We start from the raw sequence: 20,310 nt of genomic DNA on the forward strand, positions 1-20,310 counted from the left end.
TTACTTTATAACTCCAGAACATAAACACATCTAGTGTTCTACTACCTAGCTATAAAAACTGTTCACAATGCTCAATGCACAGGATAGCCTACCAGCCTAGCCAGAAGGCAATTATTCTAAAGCTAGCTCCCACCACTACTTTTCTCAGTGCTCCTTTTTCTGAAACGTTGACTTCTCTCTTTGAAGAGTGTATCTTCAAACTAGAAATTTCAACACGTATGAAGAAGAAAAAAGTTAAACGCTTTACTTGATTACTTCTTGTTGCACCTTTGGGCTACATGCCTTTTGGTCATAAATTTTATTTTTGACGTCGTTTTTGGCCTACGTGGTTGACATCACGAAAATGTGATTAGCTTTGGTTATCTTACTCTCAAGGTCACTTTCTCAATGTTTAATGTTTTGCTTTAGATGCTGTTCAAAAACGTCACAAGGTCACTTTCTCAATGTTTAATGTTTTGCTTTAGATGCTGTTCAAAAACAAAATGTATCTGCCTTGTCGAAAATTTTGTTTCTATGTTTTCACTGCTTATTCTGTTTTATTTTTCTCCTTTGGTAAGTGCGTCGCCAAACGTGAAAAAAGCAGCGACACCAATGGCTTGGTTTTTACTTTGTTGCAAGCGCTTCATTTGAAGTTTGTAGCACGCTACAAAATGTAAGATGGGGTATTTTTTGATCACTTTGATGTTTTTATACATCAATTTAACTATGTGTTGACAGTTGTCTGCAGACGTTGAATCAATGTAGAAATGACGGATTTCGCTGTCTCAGTTGCAAAGACCAGTTTCGACAAATGACCCAGCTTAATCCTCTCAACAAGCTCTGCACCACGCTCACTAAACCTCAGTCGAGCGAAAACCAACTGTGTGGAATTACTCAATGGTAAAGTCACTGCAAAACGATACTGGAAAATGGCTTCATTTGAGAGTGACCATCAGTAAACGCACCATGGCCGATCTTCATAGCAAATGTCTATTTTACAAATTTTGAAAACTATTAGCTTAAAGCTAATTTATATGGGCTAATAAAGCTATAGCCTGGATATATGTTATTGTTTTAGGCTAATTTGTAAATTTTTATTTATATTTCCTTATTTTATCTTAAATTTTTCTGAAGGTGTTACGACCGTGCCAATATTTTAACTTAATTACTTATTTCGATCTCAAGCACGTTTTAACGTTCGCGTTTTGTCGCTTCTACCTTCTTTTAGATCCTTGCTATGTTGACGTGTATTGTTTTCGCTGGGATGGTCAGAAATAAAAAAACAACTGAACTTCCTTTGCTTACCCACTTTGATTCCACTTCTGGAAATTGGAACGAGCTCTTTTCTGATTAACGGACCTGACTAGGTCTAGGTGTGTTAAAAAATAAGATGAATACCAAGAATAAGCTGTGTTGAAAAAGTTTCCTTTCAACAATAGCAACTTCTGTATACAACTACTTGATAGCCGATCCTAAATTCTAGCAAATCCGCATCCTTGTAGTCTGGTTGTAGAGTCTCTTCACCACTAAGGTCACCGAGATTGAAAGAGTAGTTTCTGCTTCTGTTCTGCTCTTATCTTTAATTACTCCATTAAATTGAAGCTGCTGAATGGAAATCTGTCATTGAAATGCGGTGCTCAAACATTCACAAACGAAAAGTTTTCTACAGCCTTTAAGTCGGTGGACAACTTCTGATTACAGTCGCTGCTGATGTACGGCTTTGAAGGCACCGCATGTTGAATGCAAGAAATCTGACACCTTTCCTGAGTTTCAGAGCGGTACGTTTGGGGACAATCGACAATGGTTTCAGAGTTTTCTGAGAACCAGGCTACATAATGTCTTCGTTTCAAAAGCATTTCAGTAGTCAACACTGAATACAGTTACGTGTTTTATAGCTCATTGCAAGTAAATCAACCCAACGTAAATTATTTTGCAATTGTTTAACGTTTCGGTGACAATTTAGCTTGGAGATTAAAAACAACCTTGTTACAACTATTAGTTTTTGGCGTTGACAGTTGATGTTTAAAATATTAGTTATTGAAATTTATCATATGTTGGATCATTGATTTGTGATGACTGATGAATGATGATGCTTCAGTTTTCGAAATGCATGTTATCGTCACGGTTTTAGCCGGCAGGTTTTCCTCCAAACTCAGAGTCAAAAAACTGTGTATGTGTGTAAAGAACAGAAGCACGGTTCATTTGGCAAACGATAATTAAGTACAAGCCGCAACTTTTACATAATCTCCAAACCAATCATTATGATGAAGAACACAGCTTCATACGCTTCAGGCAGTGTTTGCTATTCGTCAGTGGTGGCAATCATGGAACAATAAACCAGTTTTGGAAAACTAATCTTTGGAGACGCTGAATCAACGTAAATTTTTATTTTTCTTCGGCAATTTTAAAGACGTCAGATAGTCTGAAAGGGCTCACATAAAATTATGGGGAGAAAAGTTTGTTTATGTTGAGATAAACAAACAAGGCAGGCAGAATCGCTTGCAACTCAATCGAAACCAATTAACACAAACACAATGCAATTGGCTGCGACGGCCCAGCATGGTTTGTTTGAGAATCTTTTTCAACAATTTTCAAACAGCTCTAACCAAAGAAAGGACTTAATCCTTTCAACAGCTGCCACCAACAACATTGTAAGCATTGGTAGGCATATGGTGGGTCCTCTTGACACGTTGAATGCTATCAGTCATCACAGCTTTCCTGCTTCATCGTTCACAAGATCAGTGAAAAAACAAAACAAACGTCATGATTTGTAACTTTGTTCATTCATACTGATTCTAATATTATTTTTCAAAATTATTTTGGCCCTAATATAAGATCCATAGAAGTCTAAAACGGCACTGATCTGATATTGTTCAGAAACTCATTACATATGCAACATATTATGTTGCATTGGTTCCATGCGGGGGGAAAATCATTGTAAAATCATACGTTAAATCAGGGGTCACCAACTGGCGGCCCGCGGAAGGTATCAGCATACAAGTATAACCAAAAATACTTTTCTTGAGGAGTTAAAGAGCATGAAGGCAAAAAATACTTTCCGGGAAGCATATTTTCGCTTTGCATACGATTCCACCGAGCGACCAATCAGTTTGTAGTTCTGGGTGGGGGTCGCTTAAAGTTATTCCAATGCGATGTCAAACCACACTGTCCCAGTGGTTGATTAAAACGTCTGTTTTCGAATTTCGAAATTATCTGTGAGCATAGGGTTGGTTGTTTTAAGTTTGTAAATTTCATGTAAACACTATTGTGCCTGTGCGTTTCATCGTTTTTGTGTTTCATGAACAATGTTCCCTTTATGCAAGTTTTTGTTGGCAAAATAGGTCGGTGTGCCAACTCAATTTATAATAAATTGGCAAAATATTATATATAAATTTAAAGACTTTTTCTGGTTGTAATACGAAAATATTTAGCATTATTAGGCTTCAAAATATTGTTAATCAACAATTCTTGCCATGCTGATAAGCACCGCAAGTGACAGTTGTCTAATAATCAAAGAAAGAAGGTTTTAGAGACTGTCACAAAAAGGATGAAAAACCAATTCATTGCTTTTTTAGAAGGAGCACTGTTCATGAGTTAAGATAGAAACGTTTTTTCGGTGATTTCCACAAGTGTTTGTTTCATAGTGCCTAGTTTCTTTCTCCCTGTTATTGGAGACTATTTTTCACTGATATGTTTGCAGGTCACAATTGTTGCCTGTAGGCTATTGCGATGTGTCAAACATTTCCTTGTTTACTGAAACTGTTAATTGCAAGATATCTTTAGTGAAGCGAAATGACGACACCACTCTTGCTTGGCGATGAATATTCTGATGAAACCGCTCGCCTCGCTACAAGTGCGCAAAACAAGTGCCCCGGTTTATTAGGCATTGTTAAAGAAGTCAAAAGTGTTTGTTACGGACAATTTTCAAATCAAACGTCACATAGAACCGTTGTCTACTAAACCTGACGTCTTACGTCATGGACTGTTGCAAGAAATAAGCAAAGATTGCATCACCTTTGTCACACCTGTAAAACATTACATAATCGTTAAATCTTGAATTACGAGATATGGTGTAAGCCAAATTCAACAGGTGCTTGAATAGCTTCATAATGCTTATCATTATTACGTCACAGAAGCTGCTTACGTGCGTTTGAAATATTGCATTTTATTCTCTCATTCTTAAAATCGTTGCTTGAAAAGTTGGTCGCATATTAAAACGGTTTTGTTTGTGCTTATACCAACTAGACGAAATTTCCGTCTTTATCTCATTAATTTGTATTGTAGTGACAAGTTTTAGTGGGTACGGTGTTGCCCCCATCCTTCGACGGCCTTGAGGCTATTTTTACAGAAATACAATTCTTGAATAGACGTTTTCAGAAGAGTGTTTCTTTCGGTCATTACATACAAACGAACGGATCCGAGAATCTTATGCTACAATTTTCCCACGAAGAGATTATGGTTTACCGTTGTGAACATTAATAATAAAGACGTGTTGTTGTCAATTGGGACAGAAGCACAAAAGAATAATAAAGACGTTTTGTTGTTGGTTGTGGTTGGTAGGCTACAGAAGCACAAGAAATAATAAAGACGCGGCTTGTTGGTTGGTAGGCTACAGAAGTACTTGAAGCACAAAAGAAAATTAAAGACGTTTCTTCTCAGTTGGTAGGTTACTGAAGAACTTCAAGCTAAAAATTAAAGACGTTTCTTTGTTGGTTCTGAAGAAAAACATTGACATTCATTGGCAAGAAAAAAAATTAAAGACAATCGATCTGTGCTTAAAGATTCAAGTGGACGAATCCAAGCAAGTTTTGTGGAACTTTCAATACCCTAGATTGGAAGTCTCCAGAAGTGGTAGGACTTCATATACCCTTACAACTACGGTATTGTGCATTTAAATTTTTTTGTATTTTTACGGTCTTTGCAGTTAAGTGTTTTATAACTACGGTACTGTAATATTTTGTGTGTTTGTGTAACTTAATTTTTTAATTGTTAAATTTAGCCCCAACATTTAATATGTCTACACTCGGTGGCAACAGGGACTCGACCGCGTCGACTCGACTGAGTTTAAGCCTGATGATGTTCTTTGCGATCGGGCAGGCCATTCTGGGGAGGGACCCAGTAACGATGAGGCTGAGTCAGTTCGAAAGGCCCGGCATCTTAGAGGGGATATTTTGACTCAACTTGGGAAACTTTCTGTAGCCCTAGGTTCTTTGAGTGATAAGCAGGAATTGTTAATTTTTAGATCTAAGTTCTCTACTTTGGAAGAGGATTTACGGCATTTCCATGCACTTTTGAGTAAAATTTTCAACTCTGCAATTTTGGCAGAACTTCGTGATAGGGTAGATCCCGAATTTAACTCGTTAAAAAATAACTTCGAACAAAAAGAAAATGAGTTCTCAGATATGTTGGATGCTGACATACATCCTGAAGATAGCGCCTCAAATGTAAGCACTAGGATGTCTAGGAGCTCGTCACGAATAGTTGCACAAATTAACCTGCAGCTAAGACGAGAGGAGCTCCAGATACAAGCCGAGGCCGAAGCGAGAGCTGCTGAGGCCGCCGCCAGAGCTGAGGCCATACGAGCTGAGGCTGCCGCGAGAGCTGAGGCCGAAGCGAGAGCTGCTGAGTTCGCACTCAAAGACGCCCAGTTGAGGGCTGAACAACGTAAGGAGGTAGCTTTAGCTGAACATCGATCAGAGGCGGGCTCCCGACGTAGCTCTAAGAAGGGATCTTCTAGGCATTCCAGAAGTGAACATCAACCGCAGTTTAATTTACATAACCTTTTCCAGACGCCTGTTCAATCTGTGGGTGGACCAGAGCAATCCACACGTTTTCAAGCTGTTTCAGGAGGTCGCGGGGCCGCGGCTAAGGGTCTTCCGATGGCTCTAGAGCAGTGATTCTTAACCAGGGTTCGATCGAACCCCTGGGGTTCGACAAAGCTGTTTCAGGGGTTCGGCGCGAACGTCCTGTGAAACATTAACACACGGCCTAAGCAGAAACTTAATTGCGGCTTACATGATAATGGGTGTAAATAAACATTTGTGCGCTTGACGCGTGATGTAATGATGCCATCTGCATGTAACACAGAATGCAAAAATATATATTTTTACCTAACATTGTAAAAACAACCTGTATGAGAAACTTCATTTTCTTAAAGCATGAATTTCCTCACCTATGCTATTTGTATGGAACTGCAAAATCAGGGCTCTCACTTTTGAGGAAACTTTCTTAGTGGAAAATTTGTTCCATTTTCAATTTTTTCAACAACAGTAGATATAAACAGTCCATAGGCTACTTGGGTTACATTATCGAGCTTCAAGAAAGCGAGGTGCAAAAAAAACCTCAACACAACAAATTTTCAAACGTTTTAGTGCTAACAAATGGAAAGCTTTCTTATTACAAAAGTTGCTCTTGAAGTTCTCATGCCATTCATAACCATTCACTTATGCAAGCATGCGTTTTCTATTCTGATGAATGTTAAAGCAAAAAAAAAAACGAAACCGGCTTGCATGCGAAAATAACATGAGAATTGCTGTTTCCGAGATAAAGCCTCGAATCTCACTATTGGTCCCAGAAAAACATCAACAGAAGTCTCATTGATACAGTAATGTATTACTATAAAATGTGGTAGATTTTCGTTTTTGTGATTCAGCGAAAATTTGAGGTTCAACGAAAGCTTTCAGGTTAGCGTAAGAGTTCGGAAGGTCAGTAAAGGTTAAGAACCACTGCTCTAGAGCGAAGGCCTGCGAATTATAACCAAACTCCTCCCCCAGAGCGTACAGATCACGGAGCCGCTATTAGCAGTAATGTTTTGCCCCCTTCATAGTTTTCTGCACCGCTAGTTTTTGATCGCCCAGCTTAGGCCCAGCTACACGTAATTTGGGTGGTTGTGAGAGGCGTATCGCGTCTGCTGAATTTAACGTGTGTGAGGAACGTGATCGGGCTGTGCACGTGACTGAGCCCCCTCAGCCAGTGGCGTAGCCAGAAAAAAAAATTGAGGAGGGGGCCAAATATTTAATGAATTGAAGAGAACGACAAAGTGTTTGATTTAAGCCATCGCCACCTGATGTGCAGTGGCGTATCCTGGTGGGTTGAGCAGGGGAAGCAACAAAAGTGGTGGGGGTGGAGGTAGAGCGTGCCGAAGGCACGCCTATTCTAGGGGGGTCCGGGGGCATGCTCCCCCGGAAAAGTTTTTGCAAAATTACACTCAAATAATGGATTATAGCGCTTTCTGGAAACACTTTTAGGGTAATATTTATATGAAATTTATTAGAAGATAAACAGCTATTAACTTATTAATGGTAGCTCTTAGACATGAACGGGCAAAAACTGCAACTAAAATTAGAGAACACCAAAAACTCAGCTACACAAATACTCATTAACTACACAAAAACCCAACAGAGTAAGCCATTCTGAAATTGCTTCCACAAATTAGTTAAAAGAAACGTAAATCGCGTAAATTTTGCGCGATTTGCGATTTGCAAAATTTATTGGTGTCTTTCTGTGTGTCTAAAACAAGTCCTTGGGGGTGTTAATAGCCAGATGTCTTGGAAAACGTTATAAATTTCTACTAATTTTATTATATTTTCAACAAAGGACTCAACTTCGGAATCCAAAGTTTGAAAATTTGGGGGGTGGGGCCATGGCCCCTTTCGCCCCCCCCCCCTGGCTACGCCTATGCCCTCAGCCCCTTAAGGGATATAGCTTGTCTTCTCCCGCTAAATCGAGTTCTCAACAACAGGATTGCTTTTTTGAATACCAAAATAGTAGGACGTTTTTCGATAAGGCGGCCTTGATTGGTTACGATGGTAATAATATGCCATTTGTCTTCTTTAAAAATCGTGTTACGGCCTTAATGGCAGCTTCGCCCTTTAAATGGACTCGTTTGACTTTGTTACAAGCAGCTTGTGTTAGGACAGCTGCGCAAACGATTGCTAATTTGGTTTCCGACACTCCTGGCTTGTCAAAGGAAGACAGGATAGAAATGTCGTTAGATCGCTTGTCCCAACGTTTTGGAGTTCGTGGAGATCTTTTTGCCGAACCGGAAATTAGGAAGTACCACTATGGTAGCAAATTGACTTCGATGTCTTCTAGTGATTTGAAAAAGTTTAAAGATGAATTGTCGCAGTGTCTGCTTTACGCGCAAGCTTATGGTCAGCGCGATAAATTGGAAGGACGTTTTGTTTTGGATTTGGCAAAGCGACTCCCGTTTGACGCTAAACAACGCTATCTTGACTTTTTAGGTGACCAGTGTGGTAGCACTAATGAGCTTACTTTTCACAGTTTGTTCGATTTTGTAGTACGGGAGGAAACGCGTAAGTCGACTGATTTTAGCATTATGCTAATGGGCGATTCTGGTGAGTCGCAGCATTTAAAAAAGTTTGGCAAAGGAAAATTGCCTTCATGTCCGGTTAGGCAGACGTCGGTAAAACCCCATGATGATGTGATGTCAGGGAGTTCGCAGTACTCGACTGCTGTTGGCGCACCGCGCGGTGGTGAAGCCAGACGTAATGACCTACCGGCGTGTCTTTATTGTTCGTCACGTGGTCAAGTTGAATATCATTTTTTGTCTAATTGTAAAGATTTTTTGCGCTTGACACCTAAAGATCGGAGAGATGTTATCGTGAAAGCTGGCAAATGGTTGAATTGTTTGCGCCAGCATATGGTTAGGGACTGTAATCATGCAAACAACTGTCGTCAATGTGGGCCTAACAACGATAGAAAACACTTTTTTCTTCTGCATGATTTTTATGTGACGTCGCGTGATTCTCTGGATTCGGTCGGCAAAGATGATGCTTGTGCCAGAGTTCCTGTGCGTAATGTTAAGATTGGAAATGTTAAAGCAGCCTTTAATCGCGTTACTGCCGCTCGAGTTTTGAATCCAAGGACGGGTAAATCGAAGTTAGTGTATTGTCAGCATGATCCTGGTTCGCAGTTAACGTTTGTTTCGAGTGATTTGGTGTGCGAACTTGGCCTTAAACCTATGATAAAACGTCGTTTAAAATGGACACTCTGGTTGGTCAGAAACCTACTTGTGCTAACCTTGTTAAACTCAACATCCAGTCGTTAGAGACGGATGAACTGTTTTGTGATGTATCCTCGGTTGTTCACCCAGCTTGGGCTGACGATGTTAAAACTTTACCGCATAAGAAGGATTTAAGTAGTTTCCGTCATTTTCATGACGTGAATATGTTTCATTTGCGTGAATGTAGTACTGTAGATGTACTGATTGGCAACGACAACGCTGATTTGATGTGGACTAAAGAAGAGCGTGTTGGTGAAAATCGTAGTGAACCACATGCTTTACTCACTCCTCTCGGTTGGTTGGCTTGTGGTGGTAAGTCACCGTTAGATGAAAGCGTTGCTAACGTGTGCAGAGTGCAGACGTCTTCAGAGTCGGATGTCATCTCTGGCTTTCAGCGTAAAATTGAGTCTCGTGATATGGAAATAGCAGACCTGAATAAAGTCATTCAGGATTTGAGCTTGCAAAATGAAACCTGTGAATTGTCTCGCAATGATAATTTGGCTAGAGAACTTGTTGAACCGAATATTAAGTTGAAAGATGGTCGATTTGAGATACCTGTACCGTTGAAGGAAGATATTGATCTGCCTAACAAGTTTGTGTTGGCGTCAGATAGAGCTGCTGCTTTAAGAAAGAAAGCTTTAAAACAACCTGAACTTCGTGATTTTCTTACCGATACCATGAAAAATCTTAAATCTAATGGCTATATTGAGCGTGCTGGTGAAGCAGGAAATGTAAAGGGATTTGAGTGGTACTTACCATACTTTGTGACGTCACAATTACAAAAGCGCATTATTTACGATGGCAAGTCTGAATTTCGAGGAACTTGTGTTAATGATGTAATGTTTTCGGGTCCTGATTTGTTAAACCCTCTGGCAGATGTCTTGGCTAGATTTCGGCTTGGTAGATTTGATTTTGTGAGCGATTTGACTAAGTACTTTTTTCACATTTTGGACACTTCAATACGCAAGCCCAATTTTATTGAACTGCTTACGTACACGAGCAGTGCCGTTCAGATCGTGAACGAACGCCCTTTGGTACCTTTGAGTGACGACCCTAGGGATTTTACTGTCATCACCCCTGCCTCACTGTTGACCCCATACTTAGACCCATACTGTGCTGTTGGGCAAGCACATGATCGTGGCCAACTAAGAAGGGATTATCGGTTCAATTTGTCACTTTCTCAGCAGTTTTGGAGTAAATGGATCGATTTTTACTTGCCAGGGCTTCAAGGCCGGAAAAAATGGTTAAAAAGGGCCGAGAATTTGGAGCCTGGTCAACTTGTAGTGGTGGGTTCTCTCCAAGACATTGGTAAACGTGGGAAGTATCAACTTGGAAGGGTGCATAAGGTGGTCCATGGCCACCTAAAGATACGGCCTGATTTGTCACATTTTGCAGAAATTTCCAAGTTTTTCTAACTTTGGACGAACGTTTAAATAATTTTTTCTAAAAATTAGATTTTTACGCTTTCTTTATTCTTTTCCCCAGATGACACAATTGGTTTTAACATCCTCACATGTTGAAAAACAAAGAAAATTTGATTTTGTAGATTTTAGTTAGACTGTTAATTTTCAATTACATTCTGATTTTGGGTTTTTCAACTTACTTTTTCTTATTTGCTACTGCTTCCCCAAGGCAACAAAAAAGTTTTTTGTCATTAGGAAACCGCAAAAAGTAAAAACATCTCAAAAAATGTCAGTCAAGCACTAGCAGTAGCTGTAATCAAAATCTGCAAAATGTGACAAATCAGGCCATATCTCCAGGTGGCCATGGGTGGTCCCACAAATTAGGATAGGGAAGCCTGTGGTTCGGAGAGCTAAAGTTGCCGTTTGCAACTATGATGATAGTAGTACGGGAGAAGTGAAAGTAAACTACGTGTTGAGCATGGGCTCTATCAAAGGGGGGGTGAGGAGGCTGAGCAATACAAAATCACCCCCCCCCCCCCACTCATTTGACTTTGAAAAGGTTGTGTGATATATTATTGATCGAATTTAAAAAAATATATTTTGGCTGTTACTATTCGGCTGTTGTTACTCATTTGGCTTTGAAAAAGATTGTGATATTTTACTGATCGAATTTTGAAAAAAAATATTTCGGCTGTTACCACTTTTTTGAATTTTTGATTTGACAACCCTGAACTACGAGCCAGGCGTTTACACTGTGGAGTTTTAACTTAGTTTGCTTACCCAAAAATGCCCTTCCGACAGTGATGCCGAAGTTAGTTGAGAATTGGGGGGAGGGGATAAATCACAATTTTATCAAATTTTAGACGATTATAAACATTGAGGGGATGCATACTTTTATACACAATTTTAGTGGTAGGCTACTGGTATTCAAGGCCTATGAGAGGGGGGTACGGAGGGTACGGCGTACCCTTGAGGGCCCTGGCCTGTGTTTGTTGGGGGGCCCGAAATTGTGATTTTATAGTTTACGCGCAAAAATGTTTGGTTAAAACCATCCTAAACGACTAAATTCAAGCATAAAAGTTGTTATTCTTTAGTCCTGGGGGACCCGTAGTGTAGCAAAAGGGCCCGGAAAGGTAATTGAGTACATTGCGAGCAAATTAGGAACCCAAAGTGGTAATTTAATGGTTTACGTGCTGTTAAAAGTACCTGGGGGATGGGGAGGGTAGGCTATACCCGGTATAGTGTAGCAAAAGCAATTTTGAGAAAAGCCCGGGTGTTTTGTGTTTTTTAAAAACTATCTGAAAAAGGTAGTTTCACGCTTATTTCACTTCAAATGAACTTCGGAGTTGAAGCAGGAGTTGGTGTCAATACTTTCGGAGCAGAAACGGAGCCGGAGTAAAAAAACTGACTTTGTTCACCTCTGCTAGGCATGTCGTGAATGCAAAAGTTAATGAAGAAAGGTTATTGGTCAGATGATTAATTTGATTATGTTTTAACAAGATGTTATGTTTGAGCCTTGGTAGAGGGTGTCCGACGTTTTCTTCGTAAACAGTTTTTCGTAAAACAATTGTTCGTAAGCAATTCTTCGTAAAAGCAATTCTTCGTAAAGCAATTCTTTGTAAAGCAATTCTTCGGGCATGCAATTGACCGTAATACTAATTGTTCGTAAACAAATGTTCATAAAAGTTAGGCTACAGCTTTTTTTTTTAAAAACAGTTACAATTGTTTACGAACAATCAATTAGGGTAGCCTATATGCTAGAGATGTGCTAATTGTGCTTAAACACATAATTGTGCCACTGAAAGAAATCTGCAGCTCCTTGCCCGTTCAAAGCACTGGTATGCTGACGGCACCTTCAAGACAGTGCCTTTACTGTTTGAACAGCTTTACACAATACACGGACTGACGGAAAACACTTCAGTGCCTCTGGTGTATGCCCTGCTGGGGGACAAAAGGAGAGGGACATACATTCATGGAGTTGTTACCTGCTGTTGCTGTTTCAGAGACAATCATGACTGACTTTGAGATGGCCATGGTCAATGCAGTAAGCAGAGAGTACCCACTTTCAACTAACCGTGGCTGGTTCTTCCATTTGTGCCAGTGCATTTGGAGAAAAACGATGGGAATGTATTACCAGATGTTGCTCAGCCAGTAATTGACTACTTTGAAGACACTTGGGTTGGGCGCCCAGATCGTCGTCAAGGGCGCCGTCCTCCAATGTTTGCAATTCAAATGTGGAACTGCTATGATGGCCTTCCCAAAACTAATAATAGCATTGAAGCATGGCACAGAGGGTTCATGTTCCAGGTATCTGCAAATCATCCAGATATTTGGAAGTTCATGTCTGCAATCAAGCGAGAGCAAAACCTAAATGAGGTTCGCATTGAACAGTATGTCAGTGGCCAGGCAGGACTCCCTCCAAAGAAGAAGTACAAGAACAGTGCAGAAAGACTAACTAGAGTCGTCCGAACCTGGCGTCAAGACTTTCAAGATGATGAAATTTGTGATTAGCCTACTTGCGTGGAATTGCACACAATACTTCATACTAAACTTGGCTTGTGGACAATTTGTACGAAGTTACTTAAAGTAGTATTGGTAGTGTAAGCAAAGAATTGCTAAACACAGACAATTGTTGTATTCCAATAAATAACAAAAAATGCGCTTTTTCATTGTGCTTATTTGCTTATGTCTCGTAACTTGGTTATTCAGGAAAATTTGCATTATGCACCTTCATCGGAAATTGCAAGACAAACCTTGCTGTTGCGAAAAATTGTTCACGAACAATTGACCTATCACCTGTTTACGAACAATTCACCTATACGAAGAATTGATGTATACGAAGAATTGCTTTACGAAGAATTGCTTTACGAAGAATTGCTTTTACGAACAATTGTTTACGAACAATTGTTTTACGAAAAACTGTTTACGAACAATTCACCTATAACCTTGGTAGAGAGCTTGACTTGTGCCAGATACATGTAACACTCAGTAACGTTAACGGATTTAACATTTTTTATTAAACACACAAAAAAATACTAAATGCAACGTTTTCGACATCACACAGTGTCCTCATCAAAAATAATTATAGGCTACATCTGAGAGAAATAAATAAATGAATTTGAAAATTTTATATTAAAGCTGTACAAGCGACACCTCTCAACAAGCACCATCAACAACTGACACACGAGTTCAATGCAGAATACATAAATTGGCGAGGGTCAGATCACATGATATGCACAACACAAAACACTAAATAATAGTTTTTTTGCAGCCTGATACAATTATTGCGCACAGATATCCAATTCTACAGTAAAATGTTGTATGGTGTGCAATACGCCTGAGCAAACATCACGCATTTTGCCCAAGACAAAGGGGGCCCGGAGTGAGAGGGGGCCCGGAATGACTCTTCTTACCCCTAATAAAAATTCCTCTCAGAGGCCCTGCTGGTATTTACCATTAAATTTATTAAACAATCACCGGACCTCGGTAAATTAGCTGCTAACAGCATAATATACAGACAAGAAATCATAGAGATAAAAGCGCTACCAGTGCCTCTGTGAATGACTGCTGCAAGATTAAGAAACAAGCGAAGAAAAATTGGTACCTCCAGCGGGATTAGAACCTATGACCTTCCAATGAATACTTAGTTTTTCCAAAAAAAAAAAACGGAAGATACTTTTCTTCTTGCCCTTTCCTTCACTAGAATCACTACACTTAGTGCACTATAGGACAAAGTCATTAGTCAGGAGACTGAAAACAATCGAAGCTACAGAAGAACATCTGCAAATTTATGACAAAAATAATAACTTTCAAACACATCACAAGAACTTGTTACAACCGAACATATTGCGTCTTACGGTAGTGCGCATTGAAAACTCATTAGCACTGTCATTTATGCTGATGTCATTAAGAATATTTTGGTGAATGTTGCAAACAATGCTAGCATTCAACCTTTCCTGTCCCAAAGTATTTCTCAGCCAGGTTTCCAATCTACGAACATTAGAAAACGACCTCTCACAAGCAGCAGAGCTTACAGGCAAACTAAGAAGATCTCAATCAGCTAAAGTAGTTGAGTACGGTATTGAGAGATTTTTCCAACTCGGACAATGCCTGGTAAGCTCTTTTAGCATCGTACAGAGATTTTGCTCCTGTTGCCTTGCTGAATGAATAAATTTGATAACTCATCGATTGCCTATTCAGCTCTGGATAATTTTTGACCATTTCAGGAACTAAGCCGGTCTTGAAAATTCGTGTAAGTTCTTTATACTTTGCCGAATCAGAATTCAGGCTACCGTATGGTCACAGCGGTAAACCATAATCTCTTCGTGGGAAAATTTTAACATAAAGTTCCCGAATCCGTTCGTCTGTATATAATGACCGAAGAAACACACACTTAAACTTCTTTTCAAACAGTGTATTTCTGTAAAATGAGCCCGCGGCTATCGAAATGGAGATGCAATGCCTACACCTCTAAAACTGTCACTACGATACAGATTACTTAGATAAAAGACGGAGAATTTGTCCAGCTAGCAAGCACCAAATAAACCAGTTAAATGTGCGACCGACTTCCAACAAACAACTTCGAGAATGAATCAGAAAAATTTGTGATAACTCAAAGGCACGCCGGCAGTTCGTGACGCAATATTTTCATGTTTAAACAGGTTTCAAACTGAAACAGGCCCAAACAGGTTTCAACAGGTTTGACACGAGTCTTACGGACGATGGTGCAATTTTGGCTCATGTTTTAGGAATTTCCATGACGTAATATTCAGTAGACCCGAACGGTTTCTACATGACGTTTGACCAGGCGAACAACCGTCTGGAACATAGCGAACCCTAGTTATGACAGTCTGACATGGCATAACTAAAAAAGAATTGACGACAATTGTGAGCCAATGAATAAAAACACATGATACACAAATTGTTTGAATCACTCACGTTTAAGTTAATACGCAAATACAAAGGGCATGCAAAGAATGAACAGCAATAAGAATAAACACGACGATACATGAAATTGGTACCATAGGTAGTAGGTACACGCAAAAAATGACGCTATATACAATGGTTGCGATAATAACCGACTGTTCTGGGCTCAGACAAGGGTCGGCCACCGCAGACAAAACCAGGCTCAAACCCTAACACTTAGGTGTTCTTTACGGGGGCGAGGCACGAAATATCCCTCAACACATAGTCTACTTTCACTTTCCCCGTACTCTCATCATAGTTGCAGACGGCAACTTTAGCTCTACGAACCACAGGCTTCCCTTTCCTAATTTGTGGAATTACCTCATGCACCCTCCCAAGTTGATACTTCCCACGTTTACCAATGTCTTGGAGAGAACCTACCACTACAAGTTGACCAGGCTCCAAATTCTCGGCCATTTTTAGCCATTTTTTCCGGCCCTGAAGACCTGGCAAGTAAAAATCGATCCATTTACTCCAAAACGGCTGAGAAAGTGACAAATTGAACCGATAATCCCTTCTTAATTGGTCACGATCATGTGGTTGCCCAACAGCACAGTATGGGTCTAAGTATGGGGTCAAAAGTGAGGCAGGGGTGATGACAGTAAAATCCCTAGGGTCGTCACTCAAAGGTACCAAAGGGCGTTCGTTCACGATCTGAACAGCACTGCCTGTGTACGTAAGCAGTTCAATAAATTTGGGCTTACGAATTGAAGAGTCCAAAATGTGAAAAAATGCAATTTTAAATTGTTTAACCATTGCCTCCCAGGCGCCACCTTGCGCCGAAGCATCACTAAACCCATGCAATTGATATGAAACAATATCATCCGGACTGCACACACCAGAGTTTGCAAAATACCATCTCGGTAACGAAAAATCCTTAAGCAGGTCCAAAGAGCGAAGCCACGACTCCCACTCTTTAACAAAGCTATCAGGGACCTCGGTGTCCCAATCAAACTTGTCTATCGCCAATTGCTGAAGTATAAGGCGTGCTTTTAGAAAAAATGGCGCTCCAAAGCCTAGCGGATCAAAATTTTGTCCAAGCTGACTGAGCATACTTCGGCGCGTGTGTTTAGCTAAGGGCTTTAAGGAACATGCGATACGCATCTCGTCAGACTCGGTTTGCCACACACAACCCAATGTCTTCGCTGATGGCAAAGTCATATTTTCAGTCTGAAAGTCAATGTCACGAATCAAAGGTGAAAGCATCTCATTATCCAAATTTGACAAGACAATCATAGCCTCCTTGTTAGCACTCCACTTACCAAGTTTAAACCCACGGCTATCAAACAAAGCAATTGATTCATGAGTGATTTGCTGAGCTTCCTCTAAGCTATCAGCCGAAAATATAAAATCATCCATGTACATATTATTTGCAATATTGCAGAGAGTCAATTCACCAGCACTGCTGGGATTCTGCTCGATCATTTTCTTTATAGCCAAGCAAGCGATATACGGGCTACTCTTTATTCCCCAAGGGTGTACACAAAAACGAAATGGTACCATCCTACCATTTTCAAGGTCATCATCTTCAAACCACAATATACGAAACAAATCCCTTTGCGACTCAGGTAACTTTATTTGAAAGAAGCATTTAGTCACATCAGCCATGAGACCAAATCTACCAAGCCGAAATCTAGCCAAGACATCTACCAGAGGGTTTAACAAGTCAGGACCCGAAAACATTACATCATTAACACAAGTTCCTCGAAATTCAGACTTGCCATCGTAAACAATGCGCTTTTTTAATTGTGACGTAACAAAGTATGGTAAATACCATTCAAATCCCTTGACATTTCCTGCTTCACCAGTACGCTCAATATAGCCATTTGATTTAAGATCTTTCATGGTGTCAGTAAGGAAATCACGAAGTTCAGGTTGTTTTAAAGCTTTCTTTCTTAAAGCAGCAGCTCTATCTGACGCCAACACAAAATTGTTAGGTAGATCAATATCTTCCTTCAACGGAACAGGTATCTCAAATCGACCACCTTTCAACTCAATATTCGGTTCGACAAGTTCTCTAGCCAAATTATCATAGCGAGACAATTCACAGGTTTCATTTTGCAAAGTCAAATCCTGAATGACTTTATTCAGGTCTGCTATTTCCATATCACGAGACTCAATTTTACGCTGAAAGCCAGAGATGACATCCGACTCTGAAGACGTCTGCACTCTGCACACGTTAGCAACGCTTTCATCTAAGGGTGACTTACCACCACAAGCCAACCAGCCGAGAGGAGTGAGCAAAGCATGTGGTTCACTACGATTTTCACCAACACGCTCTTTTTTTGCACACATCAAATAAGCGTTGTCGTTGCCAATCAGTACATCTACAGTACTACAATCATTCAAATGAAACATATTCACGTCATGAAAATGACGGAAACCATTTAAATCTTGTTTATGCGGTAAAGTTTTAACATCATCAGCCCAAGCTGGGTTAACCACCGAGGTTATATCACAAAACAGTTCATCTGTCTCTAACGACTGGATGTTGAGTTTGACAAGGTCAGCACAAGTAGGTTTCTGACCAGCCAGGATATCCATTTTAAACGATGCTTTATCGTACGGTTTAAGATCAAGTTCACACACCAAATCACTCGAAACAAACGTCAACTGCGAACCAGGATCATGCTGACAATACACCAACTTCGATTTGCCAGTCATTGGATTCAAAACACGAGCAGCAGTAACGCGGTTAAAGGCTGCTTTAACATTTCCAATCTTAACATTACGCACAGGAACTCTGGCACAAGCATCATCTTTCCCAACCGAATCCAGAAAATCACGCGACGTCACATAAAAATCATGCAGAAGAAAATAGTGTTTCCTATCGTTGTTAGGCCCACACTTACGACAGTTATTTGCATGAACGCAATCCCTAACCATATGCTGGCGCAAACAATTCAAGCATTTGCCAGCTTTCACAATGACATCTCTCCGATCTTTAGGTGTCAAGCGCAAAAAATCTTTACAATTAGACAAAAAATGATATTCAACTTGACCACGTGACGAACAACAAATGCATGCCGGCAGGTCTTTACGTCTAGCCTCACCACCGCGCGGTGCGCCAACAACAGTCGAGTACTGCGAACTCCCTGACATCACATCATCATGGGGTTTTACGGACGTCTGCCTAACCGGACATGAAGGCAATTTTCCTTTGCCAAACTTTTTAAATTGCTGCGACTCACCAGAATCGCCCATTAGCATAATGCTAAAATCAGTCGACTTACGCGTTTCCTCCCGTACTACAAATTCAAACAAACTCTGAAAGGTAGGCTCATCAGTGCCACCATACTGATCACCTAAAAAGTCAAGATAACGCTGCTTAGCGTCAAACGGGAGTCGCTTAGCCAAATCCAAAACAAAACGTCCTTCTAATTTATCACGCTGACCATAAGCTTGCGCATAAAGCAAACACTGCGATAATTCATCTTTAAACTCTTTCAGATCACTGGAAGAGGTCGAAGTCAATTTGCTACCATAGCGATACTTTCTAATTTCTGGTTCTGCGAAAAGACCTCCACGAACTCCAAAACGCTGGGACAAGCGAGCTAACGACATTTCTATCCTGTCTTCCTCTGACAAGCCAGGGGTGTCAGAAACCAAATTAGCAATCGTTTGCGCAGCTGTTCTAACACAAGCTGCTTGTAACAAAGTCAAACAAGTCCCCTTAAAGGGCGAAGCTGCCATTAAGGCCGTAACACGATTTTTAAAGAAGATAAATGGCATATTATTACCATCGTAACCAATCAAGGCCGCCTTATCGAAAAACGTCCTATTACTATTTTGGTATTCAAAAAAGCAATCCTGCTGTTGAGAACTCGATTTAGCGGGAGAAGACAAGCTATATCCCTTAAGGGGCTGAGTGGGCTCAGTCACGTGCACAGCCCGATCACGATCCTCACACACGTTAAAATCAGGAGACGCGATACGCCTCTCACAACCACCCAAATTACGTGTAGCTGGGCGATCAAAACCTAGCGGCGCAGAAAACTGTGAAAGGGGCAAAGCATTACTACTAATGGCGGCCCCGTGACCTGTACGCTCTGGGGGAGGAGTTCGGTTGTAATTCGCAGACCTTGGCTCTACAGCATTCGGAAGACCCTTAGCCGCGGCCCCGAAACCTCCTGAAACAGCTGGAAAACGTGTGGATTGCCCTGATCCACTCACAGGTTGAACGGGCGTTTGGAAAAGGTTATGTAAATTAAACTGCGATTGATGTTCATTTCTGGAATGCCTAGAAGAGCCCTTCTTAGAGCTACGCCGAGAGCCCACCTCTGATCGATATTCAGCTAAAACTACCTCTTTACGTTGTTCAGCCCTCAACTGAGCGTCTTTGAGTGCGAACTCAGCAGCTCTCGCGGCTGCCTCAGCTCGAATGGCCTCAGCTCTCGCGGCAGCCTCAGTTCGTATGGCTTCAGCTCTCGCGGCAGCCTCAGCAGCTCTCGCTTCGGCCTCAGCTCTCGCGGCAGCCTCAGCTCGAATGGCCTCAGCTTGTATCTGGAGCTCCTCTCGTCTTAGCTGCAGGTTAATTTGTGCCACTATCCGAGACGAAGTCCTAGACATCCTAGTGCTTACATTTGAGGCGCTATCCTCAGGATGTATGTCAGCATCCAACATATCTGAGAACTCACTTTCTTTTTGTTCAAAGTTATTTTTTAACGAGTTAAATTCGGGATCTACCCTATCACGAAGTTCTGCCAAGATTGCAGAGTTAAAAATTTTAGTCAAAAGAGCATGGAAATGCCGTAATTCCTCTTCTAAAGTAGATAACTTAGATCTAAAAATTAACAGTTCCTGCTTATCACTCAAAGAACCTAGGGCTACAGAAAGTTTCCCAATTTGAGTCAAAATATCCCTTCTAAGATGCCGGGCCTCTCGAACTGACTTAGCCTCATCGTTACTGGGTCCCTCCCCAGAATGGCCTGCCCGACC

This window comes from Aplidium turbinatum, chromosome 18, assembly GCF_918807975.1.
Source record: "Aplidium turbinatum chromosome 18, kaAplTurb1.1, whole genome shotgun sequence".
Classification (NCBI taxonomy): domain Eukaryota; kingdom Metazoa; phylum Chordata; class Ascidiacea; order Aplousobranchia; family Polyclinidae; genus Aplidium; species Aplidium turbinatum.